The sequence below is a fragment of the Hypanus sabinus genome, chromosome 12, assembly GCF_030144855.1.
Source record: "Hypanus sabinus isolate sHypSab1 chromosome 12, sHypSab1.hap1, whole genome shotgun sequence".
NCBI classification, from domain to species: Eukaryota; Metazoa; Chordata; class Chondrichthyes; order Myliobatiformes; family Dasyatidae; genus Hypanus; species Hypanus sabinus.
In genome coordinates, this window is record NC_082717.1 from 43,728,831 (window position 1) to 43,751,020 (window position 22,190).

Below are 22,190 nucleotides of genomic sequence, written 5' to 3' on the forward strand. Positions count from 1 at the left end.
CCCAACCTCATCTTAGAGTTGACGTACTCAAATCCAGGTAACATCCTGGCAACTTCTTCTGCACCTTCTTGAAAGTCTCCTCACAGAAATCTAGACAGAACTTAGACTTCATCTGTCATGATCTTAATCTGATATTATGACTCTGCCAACCTTATTAGACAAAGACTTTTTAATTGCTCCTAAATTTCCATCATTAAGATCACTGTACTAAGAAAAGCAGTGGGCTGTCAAGCTGGAATTTCAAATTTTAACCTCTTCTATGCACTATCATTGAAAAGAGTGGGTGTTAAACTTTCAGCAAGGGTCTATATGATAATTAATTTTATGTAATGATTTAGTTTTGAACTTTCCATGTAATTTCTCTCAGTCACTTTCCTCTGATAGTTTATTTTATACTAAGAAGTTTTAAACAAAGAGGTGCATTAAGTCAAAAGGTGTACATGTGCCTGTTAAACATAGACAGAACTATTAACAAGATGTGTACTAATAGAACATGCAAGATGATTGCATTTGAATTGAGTGGATTGGTGGCCACGTTGCTGGCGTCATCCGTATGGTACCAGAGCATAACCATTTCCATGTTACATTCTCCTGACAATAATTTTCTTAAGCAGTTGCACACTGGTACATTTTTGTACCTTATTTAAAATTTAGCACCTTATTCAGAAGCTCTTTGAGTTTTTTTGGAATGTTGCCTGCCAGAATATTTTCACTCACGCAAGGAACTTTTTCCATAAAATGCTGACATGTAGGAAAATATGAAGGCAGTAATTTCTATTTCAAAAGATTTTGATATTTCATTCTTTAACATTCATAAGTATTTGCATTTCAGTATTAACATAGTCGGAACTTTATTTTCTTTCAAGCATTGAAGAACCCTTTGATATTTAAATTAAAACAGTTACATTCCAGTGATAACGATAACTAGTGAGTAGTAAAGTGCATCCTTTTGATCTGTTCCAAGTATGTATTGTAAAATAGTTTAGTTTAGATAAGTGCATAGGAAAAATTTGATTTTATTTATATATTTGATAAGTGCTTTAATTGCATCGAGACTGTGAATGCTATCAGTGTGCTTTTCCTATCAGCATCTGAAAGCAATTCCACAAATTTGGTGATAATATTTTCAAAAATATTTTTATGCAATGTTCATGTTTTGCTATAGGTGCACATGACCAGTTACATTTGATAAGGCCAACACTTTGGAGTCAGTTGTCTGTGTTTTGTTCAACAAATTTAAAAAGGAACACAGATATAGGGACATTTTCAATTAAATACGTGTACAGTGTGTATATGTTTGCGAAGCTGAGGTATTTCTCCTGCAATGGTAGCCTTATAATTAATCATTTAGGCATTTAAGTAATCGATGCCTGTTGGTGTTTCCAAACCCTATAAGGATGCTTTATCAGATTTTGATGATTTTAACCCATTTTCTGAGAGTTATTATATTAAACAATTGATAGTAAGTCTGAAAAATAACACATTAATATTGTACCAAGGAAAATTCAAAACTTTGCAAGTATTAGGTAAATACATTTGAAATGTATTTAAAATGGGTATTGATGCAAATAAGAAATCAGCACTAATAAACTTTTAATAAATAGTAGTCAGTCAATTTTGTTGGTAGCATCAAGCAGAGGGTGATATCACTGAAATAAATGTTGAACAAGTGGACATATAGACAGTATTCTGTGAACTGACCAGTGGGTTTGTAGCTGCAAGGTGGAGCCCACTTAGCCATCAGAGACAGAGCTATGGCTAGACAGTCAAAAGTTTTGCTGAGCTGCAACAGATACTTGAATGCTTAAACTGAATCCCTTTGCTTGACACGGGGAGTAAACTAATACAGCAGATGAAGTTTTAGAGAGATGTAGCAACAGAAAAGTACACACAAAGACCGTGGTAGCCTGTCTGAATGACTATTGTCCAGTAACACTTACATCCACTGTAATAAAGTCCTTTGAGAGATTGGTGAGGAAGCATATTAAGTCCTGACTGAGAATCAACTTGGATGTTGTCCAGTTTGCCTACCGTCACAACAGGACAGCAGCAGATGCCATTTCATTGGCTCTTCGATCAACTTTGGAACATCTGGACAGCAAAGATGCACACATAAGGATGCTCTTCATTGATTACTGCTTGGCATGCAATACTATCATCCCCTCAAAACTAATCAATAGGCATCAGGACCTTGACCTCAATACCTCCTCATGCAACTGGATCTTCAATTTCTTCATTTGCAGACCCCAATGAATTTGGTTAGGTAACAATCTTCTTCCACAATCTTCAATAGCACACATGCAACTCAAGGCTGTGTATCTAACTCCCTGCTCTACTCACTTCATACTTATGAATGCGAGGCTAAGCACAGCTCCAAGGCCATATTTAAGCTTGCCGACAACACCACTGTTGTTGGCTGAATCAAAGGTGGTAATGAATCAGCATATAGGAGGGAGATTGAATATCTGGCTGATTAGAGCCACAACAACAACCTTGGCCAGAAAGACCAAGGAGCTGATCATTGACTTAAGGAGGAGGAAGCTGGAGCTCCATGTGCCAGTCCACATCTGTGGATAAGGATTAGAGAGGGTCAGCAGCTTTAAAATCCTCAGCGATATAATTTAAGAGTGCATTAGTGCCATTACAAAGAAAGCAGTGCTTCTGATTTCTTAGAAGTTTGCAAAGATTCGGCTTGACATCTAAAACTTTGACAATGGTCTGTAGGTGTGTGGTGGAGAGTATACTGACTTGTTGCATTACAGCCTGGAAACACCAATGCCCTTGAATGGAAAAGCCTACAAAAAGTAGTAGATATGGCAAGTCTGTCGGGGGTAAAGACCTCCCCACCATTGAGTACATCTGGATGGAGCGTAGACGTAGGAAAGCAGCGTCCTTCATCAAGGACTCCCATGATCCAGAACAAGTTCTTTCCTTGCTGCTACCATGAGGAAAAGGGTACAGGAACCTCAGGACTCACGCTACCAGGTTCAGGAACAGTTATCACAAACACGAGGATATCTGCAGATGCTGGAAATGCAAAGCAACAGACAAAAAATGCTGGAGGGACTCTGCGGGCCAGACAGTATCTATGGTAAGGAGTTTGCCAGAAGGAGGAAGCTGGAGATTAATGAGCCAGTCTATGAATAATCAATGTTTTGGGCCGACATCCTTTATTAGGACTGGAAAGGAAGAGAAGTCAGAGTAAGAAGATGGGGAGGGGAAGAAGAACAACAAAGTGGTAGGTAGCAGGTGAAATCGGAGAGAGGGTGAAGTAAAGAGCTGGGAAGTTGATTGGTAAAGAGACTGGAGAAGGGGGAATCTGATAGGAGGGGACAGAAGTCCATGGAACAAAAGGAAGGGGAGGAGCACCCAAGGAAGATGATGGGCAGGTAGGATGATAAGCTGAGCAAGGGAAACAGGAATAGAGAATGATGAAGGAGAGGAGGGGAGGGCAGTTACTGAAAGAAATCAATGTTCATGCCATTAGGTTGGAGGCTCTCCAGATGGAATTCAAGTTGTTGCTCCTCCAACCTGAGTGTGGCCTCATTGCAGCAGCAGAGGAATTGGAAGTACAGTAGTATTGAAATAGGTGGCCACTAGGGAATCCCGCTTTTTGTCATTTGGGAGACTGCTTCTCCAGGCACCTTCGCTTCATCCGCCACAAAAAGTGGGATCTCCCACTTTTATTGACTGCTCCAAGCATTTCTAATTTTGGTATGTGCTACTTAGAAAAATAATGACCTCAACATTCAGATGTGCTTGTGTCAGTTTGTTCTTTGGCTCCTATTGTGTGAACTTCTTTCATGCAACTTAGGCACTTAAAAAAAAAGGTGCCTATTTGTAAGATTTTCCTATTGGCATGCCTGTTCAGTACAAGTAACTTCCAGAGCCCTTTGCATTCAGCTGAAACTGACCAAAGTAAGCTGACCTATTGCTTGCACCTCTTAATTTGGAAATAGCTCCTGAATCCCAGCACTGCTCAGTTCTTCTGCAGCTGGAGAAACATTGAAAAAAAAGGATAGGTGGACATACACCAGAACTAGAACCCCAGCTCACTGATGCCAACTTGAAGACCTGGCAGTAAGGAATGGAGTCTTGCCGATGAGTTGGGCCCAGAAGGCACTGAGGACTGAAATTAAGCTGTAGTGGGTGAACATGGTCAGAGTGATCAAACCTTAGAATAATGTTCTGGGAACCTTGTTCCAGTGAAGAAAGTGACCAAGAAAATGGCAAAGAACAATGGGAACAAATTCCATCCATAATTTGTGAGCAGCTATACTTGTACATCTGTCATACTCTGGCACTTGCCCTTATAACTCTCATCTTAACCACACTTGCCTTTAGTTGTCCCCAGTATGTATTGTAGCTCAGCCACTAACATTTTCCCTTCTCTCTTGCAGGACAAGGTGGCTTGCAGCCACAAGCTTCAACAGCATGTATAAGGTTGGGAATCTGAACATGGTCTTTTGATGAAGAGACTGATTGACCATGGGCTCAACTGTCTTAGAGGTAGTGGCACTTTGGAGACTATTGAGGATGATGGTATGCTCTTATTTAATCCTCCTCAATTCCCATTTCCCATTCATCCTCTGATTTCTTTAGTTTATGCTGCCCGGTTCATTCAAGCGTGCCTTTCATCCTTGCTCCTCCCACAAACCAACTGTAACTTTCCACTTTCCTACTTCGAATACCCAAGATGTAGGAACTATCCAACCTTGACAGTAGAGTTGTTGTATCTTACGGAGAAAAAAGACCAGTTTTCAGTGCCTCTTGCATTTGCAACCACCAACCCAGACCATGGCACTTCCTGAACTTTAGATGCAGGTGATTCATGTAGTAAACCATCTTGTGTATCAATATATGTGAATGGTTAACAGAGGAAGCAAGAAAAAAGGTAGTTTGTGTGGTGGTCTTCTGGGGAGAGGGGTGCTTGGGTCCATGTTGGAGCAGCCTAGAAAAGAAGGTTGAGGAACCTTCAAATGGAGGTGCTTGGGCTATTGTACAGTTTGCCTGAAAATCTCGGTGATGGACTAAGAACGTCAGCAGAGTGCATCCTTTTCTTCCAGCACAGAGTAATGGCACTCATGCTCCCAAACCGCAAGTCGTTTAGGCATCTAGCCCAGACTGCTGATGGTCAGAATCAGAACCTTGGAGACCCTGGGCCGTTCACACTTGCTCTTATATGTGTCATCTCCATCATTTCATCTACTTGGCTGTAGCCCATGGGAAAGGAGCACCATGAGATTAGCAGGATGGGCAAAACTTACTCCGAGGGCAGGTATGAAGGGAATGCATTAGGTTGACTGGTGAGGGATGGAATGATATTTAAACAATTTTTCTGAGTACATTGCGTTGTTTGGTTCTGGTCTTAATATACAGAGAAGCAACGATTTCACCATGGGCTTAGCTTCTCTGCAGCACTGGGAAGTCAAAATACTATGCTCTTCCTTATTTGTTGCTGAGGGTGTTAAGGACATGAATTTCTAATCTGCTGCAATATTTGTGATCGTGGAACTTCAGTCATACGTAGAGCTCACAGGGACTGAGCTAGCATGTGTGAAGCGGAAAATATATTTCCAGGAGAGGATTTTCCTTGACATAGAGGCCATTATGCAGATGCCAAAAGTCAGAAGCCACAACAAACCTGATCTTTTGAGGCCCCAATGGTCACCACATTTTCTTGTTGTGGAAAGGAAGTTTTCAAGGATTGCTTCCATTAAACTCGAAGATGATTCACACAGCATGTGTGGCTTCAGATTTAAAAGAGAGGGTATTTCATGGCAGTGAGAGTGTGGACTGCTTCATGTTCAGGCACCGTCAACTCTTTCATTCCTAAAGTTACTCTTGAGAAAGATGGAGAAAGTTAGAAATACCAGTTTTAGAAATACCAGATTTATCTTTGCTACCCAGAATAACATCGTCAAAGTGAGTGGTAAATGCAAACTTGATGTAGGTGTCTACGTTTAAGTGACATGCGAGAATTATGACATGCTTTTTGTTCATTTGTGTGTGGCATCAAAAAGCACAACCTTCACACAAGAGTACTGTTCAGCAACTTTTTATACTACAATTCAAATGCGTAGTGCATAAACACGTCCACTACATGATTAATTTTTTCTGCTCCTGCTTTTCTACTAAATTTATGACAGTACAATCTTCTGCATAAATAAATTTTCTTATAGTGGTCCTTCTGATTTCCCATATCACCAATTTTAGTCAACTTAGTAGTGATAAGATGCAAATTACGTCCACTTTTCTGCTGTGGGATTGCATAAACTCATAACGGAAATGAGATTATGTAGCGGTGTGCTACATGCAGCGCTAAAATTACGACACGGAGTCGGTAACTGCAGTCGAAGGAAAAACTTTATTCGAAATACTCAGCCTCACTTTTAAGCCTCCCTCAACCTGGCCCCCGTGGCGCAGAGGCTCCAAAGCTCTGTGCTCGCAAACCCCCGTAGGCTATCTCCCTTAGCCGGAAAGTTGGCTAATTGTGAGCCGGTTCGGATGTGCCAGGAAATGGGTCGCCACAATTACCTAATTTCACTTTACATCCAATTTGCGTATTCAGTATAAGGAGGAGAGAAGTTCCGCTCTTCCTTCCCAAAGAGAGAAAGTCGATTTCAGAAACCATCCCCATTTATTTAGGCCAGTTGATAATTTTGTTCAAGCTCCCCTTCTTTATGAAAGATATTCTTTTCCTCGTGCATCAATGGGGATCTGATTTATAATTCCTGTAACCAGTCATTTATAACAATTATAATAATTGTTATAATTATAACAATTTATAATAATAAACCTCAACACCACTCAAATGGCAAGATCACTTCATGGGGATATTGGCCTTCAAAATAAATCCTGTTCTTCTTTGGTCATCAGTACGGCAGGCATTACACATCTTAACTGAGATCTGGAACCCTAAATTTAATAGTGCTTGAATCATGATGTGCAATTAGCCATTGCAAAGTTGATCTGTTCAAAATGGACATGAAATTTATCCTGTACATTTACCAATATGATATCAATGAGTATTAAAGTTGTTCCTGTTGGTGTTTGACCATGTAACTAGTTTTCATAAGTGACTAATGTGTTGATCAAAGATACTCCCAGATTCTCATAAAATGGAGGTTTCTATCCTGCAGCTGAAGGTGGAATTTCTTCCAGAGCTAATCAGAATCAGGTTTAATATCACCGGCATGTGTTGTGAAATTTGTTAACTTAGTGGCAGCAGTACAATGCAATACATGATAATATAGGAATAAGTAAATTAAAAAAATACAGTGAGTATATGTAGGTCTATTAAATAGTTAAATTAAAAATACATAAAAATCAGAAATAATCAAAATGAGGTAGTGTTGATGGGTTCTTTAGGAATTGAATGGCAGAGGGGGAAAAGCTGTTCCTGAATCGTTGAGTGTGTGCCTTCAGGCTTCTGTACCTCCTTCCTGATGGTAACAGTGAGAAGAGGGCATGCCCTGGGTGATGGGGGTCCTTAATGATGGATGTCATCTTTCTGAGACACTGCTCATTGATGATGTCCTGGCTACTATGGAGGCTAGTACCCAAGATGGAGCTGACTAATTTTACAGCTTTCTGTACTAATGTCTTGATGGAAGACATGATTGACCGGCATCATCTCCCCTGCCCCCATCATCACTACCTTTGCCAAGACCAAGTAAGTAAGGAGTAATGATTGAAGAGGACATCCAACGTGTTGGATGATAGCTGGTAGAATATCGGATGGCCGAGTTCAGAGAGAATAGAAGAAGCAAGGCTGATCAACTGTCCTTTGGAATAGTCAGTCATAGAGCACCAATGAATGAAGCTTTCAGTAGCTAATGATGAAGTCATGTGATAACGCTTTAGGACTCACGCCCAGACTTTCTGATACAACCTGGGAATTCTTGTGAATGAGGTGGACAAGGGAAGAGAGGTCTCCTAATGACAGTAGCACATGAGAACTTACAGGGACAGATGGAGTGACAGCTGATGGAGGAGCAATTAAAATCCAGAGTCAAATCACAAGGATATAGATAGTCTTGCTATTTAAAAAAAAAACTGAGACCTTGGAATTACTGCAGAACTGCATGAATACATGATCAAATTCAATCTCTCACCACCTACACCAGTTACCCCTCACCGCAGTATACACTCATAATTCACAATTGACAATCAGGACTGCCTCAATAGACTTTCTCATACTTTCCATTATTCCAGTTCTACCATGGCAGACAGGTAACCTAAGCACATTACACAGCACTTTCTAATGTGCTTCCTCTCTCTTGTAGGAGAATCTAGTGGAAGAAAGGGGAAGCTTCATTGTTGTATTTCCTTGAAGGAATGAATGGATTCATTATGAGAAATACTTTCACAAAGTCAGTGGGTAATGGTGCCATTGAAGATCATGGTAAGACCATGTCTATTCCTCCTCTTTATTTTATGCTACCCTCTCATGCCATCGTTTCTTCTGATTTACAAGCTGCAGTTAGTGTAGTCATAAGCTCCCACTTGCAACCTCTCCCTTTAGTGTAGCTCTACACTTGTGCTATTGTTCTTTCTAATCATTCTGGATTACATCCTGGCTAGGGTGCTGTGGCATGAGTTGAATGATGCATGCACCCCATCACTCAATCTGACAACCACGATCATCTACTCAGAATCAGAATCAGGGTTATTGTCACTGACATTTGTCATGAAATTTGTTGTTCAGGACTGACACTTTACATAATGTGGCCATTACCTCAGAGGCTGGGTTTGTGCATGATGTCTCACTGGGCACAAGTGCAGCCATTGTGGGGGAAAGGGCAGTGCAAGTGCTTGCTTTTCAGGGATGCATGCAATTACGTTGCTAAGCAAATGTGGTTGAGATAGCCAGGAGTACATAAAAGTGCAAAACAAAGGCCTTAGCATAACTGCAGGTCTAGCAGAAAGACTACAGATATTCTCAAAAATAGAAAGGAGCATATACTTTCAGCTAAGCTCAAGCTTTTGTGCAGAATCTGGGCCCCAACCTTCCAAGTGTGGATCTGTTCTCATTTCATTCTAGTGGCCCCAACCATCATGAAGCAATCTCTGGTATCAATGCCTCAGCTCCCATTCCATGTAGAGATTCTATCCAAAACTGCAATGAAAATTCAGACTTATTCCCTCATGGCCCAGGACACAAGCATACTGGTTTTCAAAGCGATCCGGGGGAAATGGAAATGGTGATACCTACAAATGCCTCCTTCGTCATCCAGTCATCCACATTTATTGGAAAGGCTCTGCAGTGGAATATGACACAGACAATTAGTTGATGTTTATATGATTCTTGTCAAGATTGGATTTTTGAATATGATTTGGAATGGTTTCTGTCAATAAGATCAGGCTAATGCTGAGATGATTACAAACTGAGGAAAGTTACGTTGGCAAATGCAGCAGAATGAGGATTTGAGTGTCCCTTTGATGGAAGTGCACTTTTAAAAGACACAGTCTCAACTTCTCCCTCATTAATCTGTGTACCTCTGACAAACTGTCCAATGATTAAACAATGCTTACCTGCCACAAACCCTCTTTCAAGTCTCTCACACTGGGGATCTCTTTCACTGGAGAAAGCTGGGGTGTCTTTCCACAACCAAACCTGGCTCACAGTGTATCATTCAAGAATCAAGATGGTTTAATGTAACTTCCAGTACAGAAGTGTAAAGGAGAATGAAATAATTGTTATTCCAGATCCAATACAGCACAAAATAAGATAAAGAAGGCAATAATGAAAAACCCAGTAAATATTCATACAAACAAAAGCTTATATCCATAGATTGATATTATGCTCATAAAATAATGTTCAGCACAGGGGTGTCTGTACAAAAGGAAGTGATAAAGTAGTGTTGGTCAGGTAGGTGAAGATGTTGATTAGCTTTACTACATGAGGCAGGTAAATGTTTTTGAGTAAGGTGGTCCTGGTGTGATTGCTGCCAAGCTTCCTCCCTGGAGTGGGTCAAACAGGGTGGGTGGGACCCTTCACGATATTGCTGGCTGTTTCCCAGCACTATTCGGTATATATGTCCTTGGTGGCAGGTAGGCTGGTGCAGGTGATGCATTGGGTAGATTTGACTACTTGTTCAATTGATCATTTTGATCCAAGTTCTCAGTCTGCATACCTGGCATGTCAGCAATGTGCATGCTACTACTTATATCAATACAGTGGTCAGGATGGGAAGCACCTGAATGTACACATTGTGTTTAAATTTGAGCTGAATCAGCATCTGTGGTACCCAGACAATGAACGCTACCGAGCCCAGTATCATGCCCTGCAACTGTGCAAGTTATCAGAACACAATCAGGTTTAATATCACCGGCTGCTGTCATGAATTTTTGTTCTGCGGCCACAGTACTTTGTAAAAGCGATAAATTACAATAAGGTGTATATGTATATATGAAAAAAGTAAGCAGTGCAAAAAGAGAGGAAAAAGATGCTAAGGTAGTGTTCATGGGTTCATTGGCAATTCAGTAATCTGATGGCAGAGGGGAAGGAAGATGATGTTCCTGAAACATTGAGTGTGTGTCTTCAGGCTGCTGTACCCCTTCCCTAATGGTGGCAATGAGAAGAGAGCATACCTTGGGTGATGGGGATTCTTAATGAGGATGCCACCTTCTTGAGGCATTGCCCTTTGAAGGTGACCTGGATGCTGGGGAGGCTAGTGCCCATGATGGAGCTGGCTGAGTTTGCAAATTTCTGCAGCCTTTTCCAATCTTGAACTGTGGCCCTTTCATACCAGACAGTAATGCAACCAGTTAGATTGTTCTGCATGATACATCTGTTAAAATTAGTGAGTGTCTTCAGTGACATACCAATTCTCCTCCAACTCCTAATGAACTATAGCCACTGTCATCCCTCCTTTGTAATTGCATCGAAATGTTGGGCCCAGGACAGATCTTCAGAGGTGTTGACAACCAGGAACTTGAAACTGTTCACCCTTTACACTGCTGATCCTTCATCAAGGACTGGTTCATGCTCCCTCGACTTCCTGTTTTTGAAGACCACAATCAATTGCTTGGTATTAATGATGTTGAGTGCAAAGTTGTTTATGAGACACCACTCAACCAGCTGGTCAATCTCACTCATGTAGGCATCGTCACTATATGAAATTCTGCCAACAATAGTTGTGTTGTCAGCAAATTTTACAGCTGGTGTATGAGCTGTGGCTGGCCTCACAGTCATGGGTGTAGAGAGAGTAGAGCAGAGGATTAAGCATTCACCCTTGAGGTACTCCAGTGCTGATTGTCAGCCAGGAGAAGATGTTATTTTTTATCTGCACAGAGTGGTGTCTCCTGGTGAGAAAGTCAAGGATCCAGTGACAAAGGGAGGTACAGAGGCCCAGGTTTTGGAGCTTGTTGCTTAGAACTGAGGGTATGATTGTACTGAACACTAAGTTATAATCAATAGACAGCAGCCTGACATAGGTATCACTATTATCCAGGTGATCTAAGACTGAGTGAGGGTTTTCACTCTGAAGGGTGTTCTGACGTCGGCATCTGAGACAGAAATCACAGGGTCACCAGATGCTGCAGAGATCTGCACAGGTGTTGTTTTATTCTCCCTTTCCGAGTGAAGCATCACGGACATTCATGACGTTAGATTTCGCTTTGCAGGAAGTAAGGGCCTACCATCTCTGCTAGAGCTGAAGTACATCCAATTCTGTCTGTAACCTCAATCAGAATTGCTTTATCACACATAAAACAGCCTTCTGTAGCTAGTAACTTCCAGTAAGCTGTCGACATGTTCAGATGCATCTTGACCCAGGAATGCTGTTTTGTTTGTCTACGTTCATGTATCACTGAATGACAGTTGATCTTGAAACTTGTACTTGGACTTCTTGAATAGTTCTAGATCACCGGCCTTGACTACCACAGGCCTAGTCCTCAGTAGACTATGAATCTCCTGATTTATCCACGGTTTTTGACTTGGATATATCTGGTATGTTCTCGAAGGCACACGCTCATTCACACAGGTCTTGATGAATTTGGTGACGACTGTGACAAGTTCATTCAGATCCAAAAAGACGACTCCCTGAGTATTGTCCAGTCCACCAACTCAAAGCAATCCTTTAAGCGCTCCTCCGCCTGACTTGACCATGTTGCCTTGCTCCTCACCACTGAAGCTGTGGTCTTAGTCTCTTTCTACACACTGGGAGTAGAAGTACAGCCAGGTGATTGGACTTTCAAAATGTGGCCGTGGTACGGCACAGTAAGTGTTCTTGATGGATGTTATTTAGGATAATGTTTTTAACTGAATGCGAGTCCATGTCAACTCAACTTAAGAGGCTTAGTTCCCAAGCTGTTCTTTATTAGCTGAAATTATTGTCCACCAATGTGCACTTTACAGCTACGCAGCATGCTACTGCCAGAGAAGGTATAAACAGTAAAAATTGTAGATGCAACTCAAACTGCAGGGCATGGAGTTCAAATGCAAAAATATTGGCCACTCATTTCTGCAATACCTCCTACTGCAATAGAGGCATTTGTTCAAATGCCCAATTACAGTAATGTGGTATGCAGTACTTTGATAGGTGTTTCTACAGCATGCCAGAAGAAACAATTGTAATCCTTTAAATGCACTTAGGAAATTGATGTTACAGCCCTACAATCTGTTGCAGGACTTGCTTCCTGGCTGATTGCAAGCATTTCTATCTTAATTGGATCACTGGAATGTGATCTGTATTTTGGTTTTAAGATTATGTAAGACTGTGACTTTGTTGTGACAGCCTAAAACAGCTGCTGAATTGATGGATATTCTGACCCTTAATGTAGATAAGTGGTATTTGCAAATCTGTCCACATAGATCCTTGGAAAAACTGCATTAAAAAGACAGTGTCCATCTTGTGTAGGACCTTTAACTTAATTTTCATTTCTTTTATTTAATACCATAGCTACGCAGAACTGTCATAGATCAACCCAACGGTTTCTGAGATGAATTGTTTATTAATCCATTTTTAAATTGTACTGAAAGTGGATTTATAGCAATGGCATATTTATGGCATTGTTATGTGGTATTTGCTTTAGTTTATAAGCTGTATTGATTTTCTTAGATCATCAGACCCAAAAGGACAACATATGTCCTGCTATTATTTAATATCACTCCCCCCCCCCACAAGCATAACTAATGATGAAGTACATGAATAGTGTCAAAGTTAGATTTATATCCTATGCCTTTTGTAGTTTAGTTAGGATCAGATCTTCTTTGAATTGGACAATATTTGTGTGTAAAAACAAATTGTACTGCTTGTTCAGGTCAGAAGAATTTTGAGGAATTAAACAGCAAGTGTCATCTCTGATGCTGTTTTAATAGTGGGTTTGATTATGAAAGACCAAGAATGAATATGCATGTGTCATGTTTAATTGTAACCATTTCCTGTCTTAGGAAAAGAGCAGAGGAATAGAACAGACAGCATTTCTCCATGTGAGCTAACATGGAATGGATGGGCCAAGTGGCCTTTGTTTGTGCCATAAGTTTACGTGAATAAAAGTGATTGGGGAAAAATCAGTCTTAGAGTCACATAATGCTGAAAATTAATCTTTGAACAGAATGAGTAACAATATAACACACACTGGTTGCTGGAGGAACTCAGCAGGTCAGGCAGCATCAATGGGAAGCAATAAACAGTCAATGTTTTTGGTTGAGACCCTTTATCAGGACTTTGCTTATTCCTTTCCATAGATGCTGCCTGATCTGCTGAGTTCCTCCAGCAATTTATGTGTGTAACTGGACTTCCAGCATCTACAGACTCTCTTGTGTTAATTATTAGTAACAATGACATTGTTATCAAAATGGAAAGAAATGTATGATTTTATTGTGTCTATGATTTTATTCTGTCTACACCATTCAATCAGTCCTTGTTAACAGGTCGAAATAAGCTTCTACAAAACTTTAATCAGTCTTGTGAATGTTATTATTTTAAGGCTGCTTTAAAATTAATAGCACATTGGACACATTAGAGCAATCAAACTAACAATACATTTAATATAAGCCACATAATTGTTATCAGGATTCTATCTCTTATAAAGTATATCACATTAAAATATTGATATGATATGACTCTTTACCCTTGAAATTAGCCACTGTTATAATAATGCGATAAAACAATCTGGGGACTGGTTGGTGATTGAGCTTCCTTAACACCAGCCTGTCATGCATACAATGCGCCAACATCAAGGGCAAGGTACACTGAGTCACATGAGATTGCAGAAGTTGTTCTAGGAACACCTTTGATAGTGTCCAAATGATGGATGTGAATTTCTGTACTACCTTTTGTTCATCCTGCCCCAGGTATAGCAGAGGCTTTGCAATGTTAAGGGCATAACCACAACACGATCAAAAGTTAAAGACAGAAGAAAGAGGCCGCTTGTTATTCATAGGGTCGAGGAAGCCTCAGAATAGAGGGGCTTTTATTTAGAGCAGAGGTGTGGAAGAATTTCTTCAGTCAGAGGGTAGTGAATCCATGGATGCCAGTGGACGTCAAGTCATTGGGTATATTTAAAGCAAAGATTGATAGGTTCCTGAGTAGTAAAGGTGTCAAAGGTTATGGGGGGAAGGCAGGAGAATGGGGTTGAGAGGGATGATAGATCAGCTGTGATGGTATGGTGGAGCAGACTTGATGGGCTGAATGGCCTAATTCTCCTATGTCTTATGGTATAATTTAATGCAATTTGATCTAAAATTGGAGAAAGGGAAAGTCAATTTCTGCCAAATATTACAACATGAATCCAACAAATACCAGTAGAAGCTGTGTAAAGCTCAGCTGCTGATGTGCAGCTGCAAATACATTGGATAGCTGAATTTTGTTGTGAGGTATTTTAGTCCATCAACATAGTCGGTAAAATGGATATTCCCGGTGTAATCCATATGTAACTTGATGTCTCAAGGTTTTATCTTTAAGATTTTAGACCACCCTTCTTAATGGGTTCCCCTTATGGCAAATGTGATAACAGGACAGGATGAATGGGTTGTCCTTGGTTTTACGAATCACCTCACCTTTTTTTTATATATAGAAGGATGTGCAAGCTCTTGATTGTGTTGTAGAGAGTAATCACCTGTTTCTTCTTGCAGTAAATATATAGCTTTGTGTTTTTAAGTTTTGTAATTTACCCAGTATTGAAACAATAAAAGTGCTAGTTTTACAATTGAGAGTTTTACAATTTCTTACATTTTTTCCTTTTTTTCTCTATTGTAAATATGTTCATTATTGTAGAATTGTACTGATATTTTGTTGATAAATTATTATTAATTGATTTTTTGAATCAAGTAAGTGATACAAATCAACTAACTTACCTGTCATCAAGACAGCAAATAGTTACTTGATACAGACATTCAAACACCTTCTTTTAAAATATAGGACATTCGCATATTGATAAAATGAGGATCATATTAACTTTCAATCAGTTTATTAGCTGGGCAATTAAATGCAGGTTTAATTCATGGGGAGTAAGATAGCATTCACACAAATGTAATATTAGCAAACATGTGATCTCTAATCCATTAAATATTTCCGACTTGTATCACATGCTAACAAATAATATCTGTATACCATTTTAATCCAGTGGCAGGGTTTAACTCCTTTTTAGATTATATACAATTTTAATACTTTTTGATGAGGTAAATTGTTAAAACTGTGCAAATACAAGTGAGTTTTTGCTCTTTACCATTAATTCTGCAGAGTAGAAGCTGCAGAATGTGATCGCCCAGATGAACAAAGCTGAGATCTCCGGTTTCCAGCAGGAGGTGAATTTCTGATTTCTTTCAAACATTATAAATCGCACTAAATAATTACTTAATTATTTTATGGTCATTCTAGATGAAAATTATGCAAATTTCCTTGTCATGGTCTACTACTGAAATAAATCTTTGAACTTATTAACTTATAGTATGATATGAGTAACATGACTGATCTCACCAACTAAATTTATGTAGAAAAATGATTCTACTAAAATGATTGTGCTAAGTAGTTCAAATTGCACTAATAAACTATTAACCAGATAATTCGGAGAGGATTTTTTTTCCTCTTAAATATGTAATAGCATGTATTTGTTTCCACATTTAAAATCTGGTATTCTGTTTTTATTTTCAAATTAATTTGGGAAGAATAATGTAATGGTATATCTATTGACAATTTATTTAATGATTTTAGCACAGCAGTTTATTTGGATTGAAAATTAAAATAATATAAAATTTAAAGATATAATAAGTATTTTGGTTGGATTAAACTATGTACATTTTATGCACATTGCCTTGATAAGTGCAAATGCAAAATATTTTGTTGGCCTGGTTGCAAACATAAATATATATTTAAAAATACATTAATTACTGGGAGTTCATAACATCATAGAACATTTTAGCAAATAAGGGGCCCATTTGGCTCTTCGTCCAGATGCCTGTCATAAAAGAATAACGCAACCCACTTTCTAGCAGGAGGTTCTTAGTTCATAAAATTATAGCTCTTCAAGTGCAGATCCAAGTTCTCTTGAAATGTAGTTAGGGTTTCTGATTATCATCTTTTCAGGCAGCAAGTTCAAGACCCCAATCCCTACTACTCTCTTGTCTTCATCTCCTTTCTAATTCTTCCATCAGTTATATTAAATTAATGTCTCTTTTTTGACCACTCTGCTTAAAGAAATATTTCCTTCTAATTTATTTTATCCAGCACTGCCATAATTTTGTGCAACCCAAATTAGTCTCCTTGCAGCCTCCTCTGTTCCAAAGAATACAGCACTAGATTATCCAACCTTTGCTCATAGCTAAATTTTTCCAGTCCTGGCAATGTCCTCATAAATCTCCTTGGCACTTTCTCCAATATAATCATATCTTTCTTGTAGTATAGTATTCAGAACTGTATATATTACTCAAGCTGTGTTCTGACTAGCATTGTGCACCATGCTGGCATAATCACCTTACTCTTTTATACACAATGTTCCATTTGCCTTGTCAATCACCTTCTTGAACTTTGAGAATCAATGGAACACACTGTCTAGATCACTCATTATCTAACAATTTATTGTATTATCTCATTTCATATATGCATTGCTTTACACTAATCTGGATTGGATTTTTTGCCACTCTTCTGCACAACTCACTGTATATTTCTGCCATCTAAAGCTTCATCGTCACTTCAACTGTACAGATGTTTTTGTACCTTCTGGAAGCTTTGTTATTGTTGCTCAGATATTTTGTTCTAAGTCATTAGTATACAGATTATGGTCAAAAGCAAGATACTGAGTCCTTTTATAAATGAATGTAAGTCAAAATCTTTTAGTTAAACATAACTGGGGAAAAAACTGTTTCTTTGGAAATTGCTTTAGACCTAATAGATTAAAGATGCTTACAGAAAATGAGTTAGAAATAATTTTATAATTATTCAAAGCCCTCTTTTATCTCAAATTTACAAATATCACAAACACTGTCTTCCATGTTGGCAATCACTTTTGTCTCTGCCATTTAGATTATTCCAGTCTTATGCCAATTCTCACGTGGCATAATAGTTTATGTTTTGCTGGTGCCTTGTCAGGTTTGATTCAACAACACAAGGGCATTAAATTAGCTGGGACATTACCATGCGGAGCTTCCTGTGCTGCCACGGATAGTTGTAGATCTGCTGAATCATTTGATGCGCAAATTGATGATTACACTGAAAGAATGAGAAATTGCTAACGGCTGACACCTTTATTCATTCAGGTTCACCCATTTAAAAACACGGAAACTTTCCTTCTTTTTCTGCTGCCTTACTGCTTGTCTTATTGTGTTGGTGCCAGCTTCCTGCCGTGTGATTACAGCTTGGCTACGGTGGGTAGTTCCTTTGAATTTTGAATCAAATAGCTTTTACAAACGTGCCACTAATTTCAATAACTTGCACCACTGTTTCCAGAAGACAGACCATTTATCAAGGCTATTATTGTGATTTTTTTAAAATTGGTGGGGAAAATGCACATTCCATTTGAAAAGATGTAAAATTGTTCTTGTGTTAAGTACAGAAAATTCATTGCAATCAAAGGTGGTCATTCAAAACAATCTTACTGACAAGAAGTGTGAAGGCAGATAATGCCCTGGTAAATAATTCATACATATGCACTATATTGGTTGCTTATACAATTGGACAAACCAGTAGTTGAAGAGAAAGAAAGATAATAGCAAAATGTTGATTTATTTGGCAGATTTTTAAAAAAATTGGTTTCAGAAACCCACTAGCCAATGATTTGCCTTTGGTTTATCTCAACAACAACTCTTGTATTCAAGTATCTTGTGAGATATGTGAAACACCCTGCTTTTCTCATTGTCTAACAGTCCATCAACCAGCCTTGCACGAATGTGTGTTTGTAGACAAATCAGCTGCTTGGCTGGCTTGCTATTATTCTTCTCCAGGAGTTAGTAAGCTTCCACTTCAACTATTACCAGCTTATTTATTGAGCCCTCCTTTAGCTGCCTCAGTGGATCACCAGCAAAGAAAACAACCACCGAGCAATTTCATTCTCACTGCAACTACTTATTTGATGAATATGCTTTAAAGGAAGATACAGGTCAATTGAAATACAGCCTAACAGTGCCACTAAGTAGGGTACCCTGACAGTCTCATTGTATTACTGACGATCGTTAACTCTTAGAACACAAAAACATATCACAGAAGTATGATGACCAAATCATTTTGTTGATAAAGGTGATTGATAGAGTTTACAAAACTGGTAAGCAGTTTTAAAAATTTATTTCATATTCAGTTTTGAGGTGATCAATTTTTTAAAGTATATCTTTACCCCAAATCTTTGATAATTGTTAATCACTGAGGAAACTGTTTTCTTGAGTGGGATAGAATTGGCTCAAAGTCATTTTAGAGCTTTTGACAGTTCAATACTGTTCAGCCAAAGGGAGTTGTTCTTGGAACATAGTAAGTAGATTTTTGTTTCTTCCCCCTGCACTAGAGTTGTAGAAGCCAAGTGTGAATACAGGAGCTACTGAGTTCCAGCACAGAAAGAATGGGTAAAGAGTAGGTCATTTTGCTGAACTGATTTCAATGAATGGGTATCTATGTAACAGTGTATGTGAAGTTGTGGATCTGGAACTCAGATTGACCAAAAAGGAAAAACACAGATTAACTGGAAATGTGCTCTTTGCTATCATTCAATATATTAGAATAATTCACTTACAGGACCTGAAATCTTCTACCTGCTCTGCTAGTTCACCATGACCGCATTATATAGTATGCCCTTGAGTTAGCTGGAATTTCTCCAAAACCTTCAACGTTAGCACCACATACTTCCTAAAGGGTGATCATCATAAGGAAAATTATCCAGATTCCTCGCAAGTCATTTCATCTCTGCTGCTAGTCCTCAGAGTTTGTTTTCATTCACATGATTCTGATGTCAATTTATACTACAGCCGGTTGCTCTGTATTTTTCTTTCTTCATCACTCGCTAAGTTAAAGATCCACCTTTCTACATATATTGCTACGTAGATACCCATTTCATTGAAATAAGTTCCTGACATGCAGCAGAATGACCTGTTCTTGTCCAGCATAACCCATGCTGGAACGTAGAGAGTCCTATGTTCTCACTTAACTCTGACATTTCTCAGCCTTTGTCATCAAAGTCGCAACCTAGTTGTTTCTTCCACAAACATCGTACTATTATTTACTGCACTGTAACTGTCTTGCACAATGAATATCAGTCCTTCACTTTGGTTCCCTAGTTTTAGATTAGTAATTTCTCAACCCAAAACTGAATATATTAACAAAATAAGAATTGATCTGTTTCACGAAAACATAAAAGTTATTAAAAAAGAAATTTGCTGAATGAAGATCACACTTTGGTATTAGGAGCTCTAAGTAAATTGTGTTGGATTTACACCCCTATTCATTTATTAGCCATTCAACATTTTCAACAAAACCAGGTAGGCACAATTGGTTCAGCCACGATGTATTGTCAATAATTTTCAAATGGCTCATTTTTTTTATGACCTTAGAAAAGTCAATGAGTTATGTTGAACTAATTACTGAAGTGATAAATCAAACCAATACACTTTATTCAAAAAAAACTATTAATGAATTGCAGTCTTTATTAGGTAAATTTCTATTTTCATTCATCTATGTTACAGAGGAAAAAAACCTTTCAGTTGTGATTTTGTTTAGCACAGTTTTGAACTTAAGAAATGTTGTATTGCCTTTGAATGGCATTATGTTCTTACATACTTTCTTAGAAATGTGCTAAGAACTCAGACAAGACCAGAAAAAGGTATTCCAACAAGCAGAGGCTGTGGATGTACATAAAAAGTTATAGAATGCCCCTCTCCAGGTGATTTCTTGGGAAATGAGACAAACCCACACTGACAAGAGTTCTTGCCATCCACTTGTATTGTCTCAGTTTGTCTTACGAAAGGTATTTTGGAAATTATCATAATTTGTCCTTGTGAAAGATATAATCAAATTAAGGGGCATGTAGTAATGTACTTAATAAGTAGGATAAGTTTCTCTTTTTGTATTGGGGTCTGAGATGTACTGAGACTGAATTGGGAGCCTAGAGAAGTAAGAAGTTCTTAAACACTGAATATTTTCATAGCTCAATACATTATGCAGAAGTTCTGAGTATTTTTTAACTTTCCTGATGAAACAAAGTGTTTGACAAAATCTGAGGTAAATTTTACTCTGGTTTTATACTTTGATACAGGTAAATATGCCTATTAAATAAATCAGGATTCTGACAGAAGTGAAGGCAATTTCAAAATTACTTATTAAAGGAGAGTTAAAGATTTCAGATTGATTTATGGAAGTTTTCTAAAAGGTACTGGATAGATTTTTGGTGCAGGATACGTTGTCAATATCTAGCAAGATAGTGGTATAACAGAGCACAGTCTTCCGCAAGAACTAATTGGAGGACAAAAATGGATTGTTACATGAGTTAAATCAATAAACTGACTGTGAACTGAATGGCTGTTGTTGGTTATGAGGATTTATGTGATATAAAACTCCCCAAAGTTTACAATGCTACATTACGCATTATGCTTCAGATTCTCACCTGATCGTGGGTTAGTCTATTTCGCTTCTTGATAACACAATATTTGCTTTTTACAGAATTTTGCCATTTACATCTTCCTTGGAGATGATCCCCCAGTCACTCAAATCTCACATCTTGTAGGGACTATATTGCAGAAGCTTTTGCTTAGAGCTTTAATTTGATCATTTTTCAGGGGGACCTGGGTTTAATGAATGTTTCTCAAATGGCTAGGAAATCCTAATTGACCATAAACTTTGCAATTATTTTCTGAACATATCTACTCAGTAGAAAACCAAAGAGCTGATTGTGGACTTCAGGAAGGGTAAAACTAAGGAACACAAACCAATCCTCACAGAGGGATCAGAAGTGGAGAGAGAGAGAAATTTCTAGTTCCTGGGTGTTAATATCCCTGAAGACCTATCTTGGTAAAACAGCTATACTCCATTGGGAGTTTGAGGAGATTTGGTTTATCAACTACAGCACTCAAACTTCTACAAATGTACTATTGAAAGCATTCTGACTGGCTGCATCACTGTCTGGTTTGGTGGGGGAGGGGGAGGTTGTTGCTACTGCTTAAGATCGAAATAAGTTGCAGAAAATTCTAAAACTAGCTCTGTAGTATCCAAGACATCTTCAAGGAGCAGTGCCTTAGGGAGGCAGCGTCCATCGTTAAGGACCTCCACCACCCAGGACATGCCCTTTTCTCAATGTTACCATCAGGAAGGAGGTACAGAAGCCTGAAGGCACACAGTCAGTGATTCTGGAACAGCTTCTTCCCCTTTGCCATCTGATTTCCAAATGGATGCAAACACCACTTAACTACTTTTTCCATTAAATATATATACATTTAATGTAACTCAATTTTTTCCTCCATTTATTTATAATGTATTTCATTGTACTACTACAATAATGTTAACAAATTTCACGACATGTGCCAATGATATTAAATCTGATTCTGATAATGTTATATGGTATCCAGCCCTTATGCATTTTATAAATTTATTCAGATTAATTCATCAAAGCATATTCAATAAGCATAATCATTTTAGATGTTAATACCATCCATCTCAATAGCATTCCCAGCCCTAAAATTCCCTTAAGTTTTTGTTCTCAAATTCTGGTTTCATGTGTATTCCCATTTAATTACTCCATTGTGGGTAGCAGTACCATTTGAAGTAAAGGCC

The 22,190-nt window shown here is 38.5% G+C and overlaps 1 protein-coding gene across 7 annotated transcripts in view; it reads left to right on the forward strand.

Moving 5' to 3' along the window:
* The window catches only part of esrrga (estrogen-related receptor gamma a), a 229,282-nt gene that overhangs the window by 87,136 nt on the left and 119,956 nt on the right, over nt 1–22,190 (forward strand). The window contains exons 1-2 of one of the 7 annotated variants that reach the window (XM_059985838.1): nt 15,739–15,757; nt 17,705–17,812. The exons of 4 other annotated variants lie outside the window; for them this stretch is intronic. The gene's annotated coding sequence lies outside the window, so the exon portion shown is untranslated. Of the gene's footprint in view, nt 1–4,522; nt 4,543–15,692; nt 15,758–17,704; nt 17,813–22,190 lie in introns of those variants that run through there. 2 more of the 7 variants (XM_059985840.1, XM_059985839.1) reach the window with 2 other exon arrangements.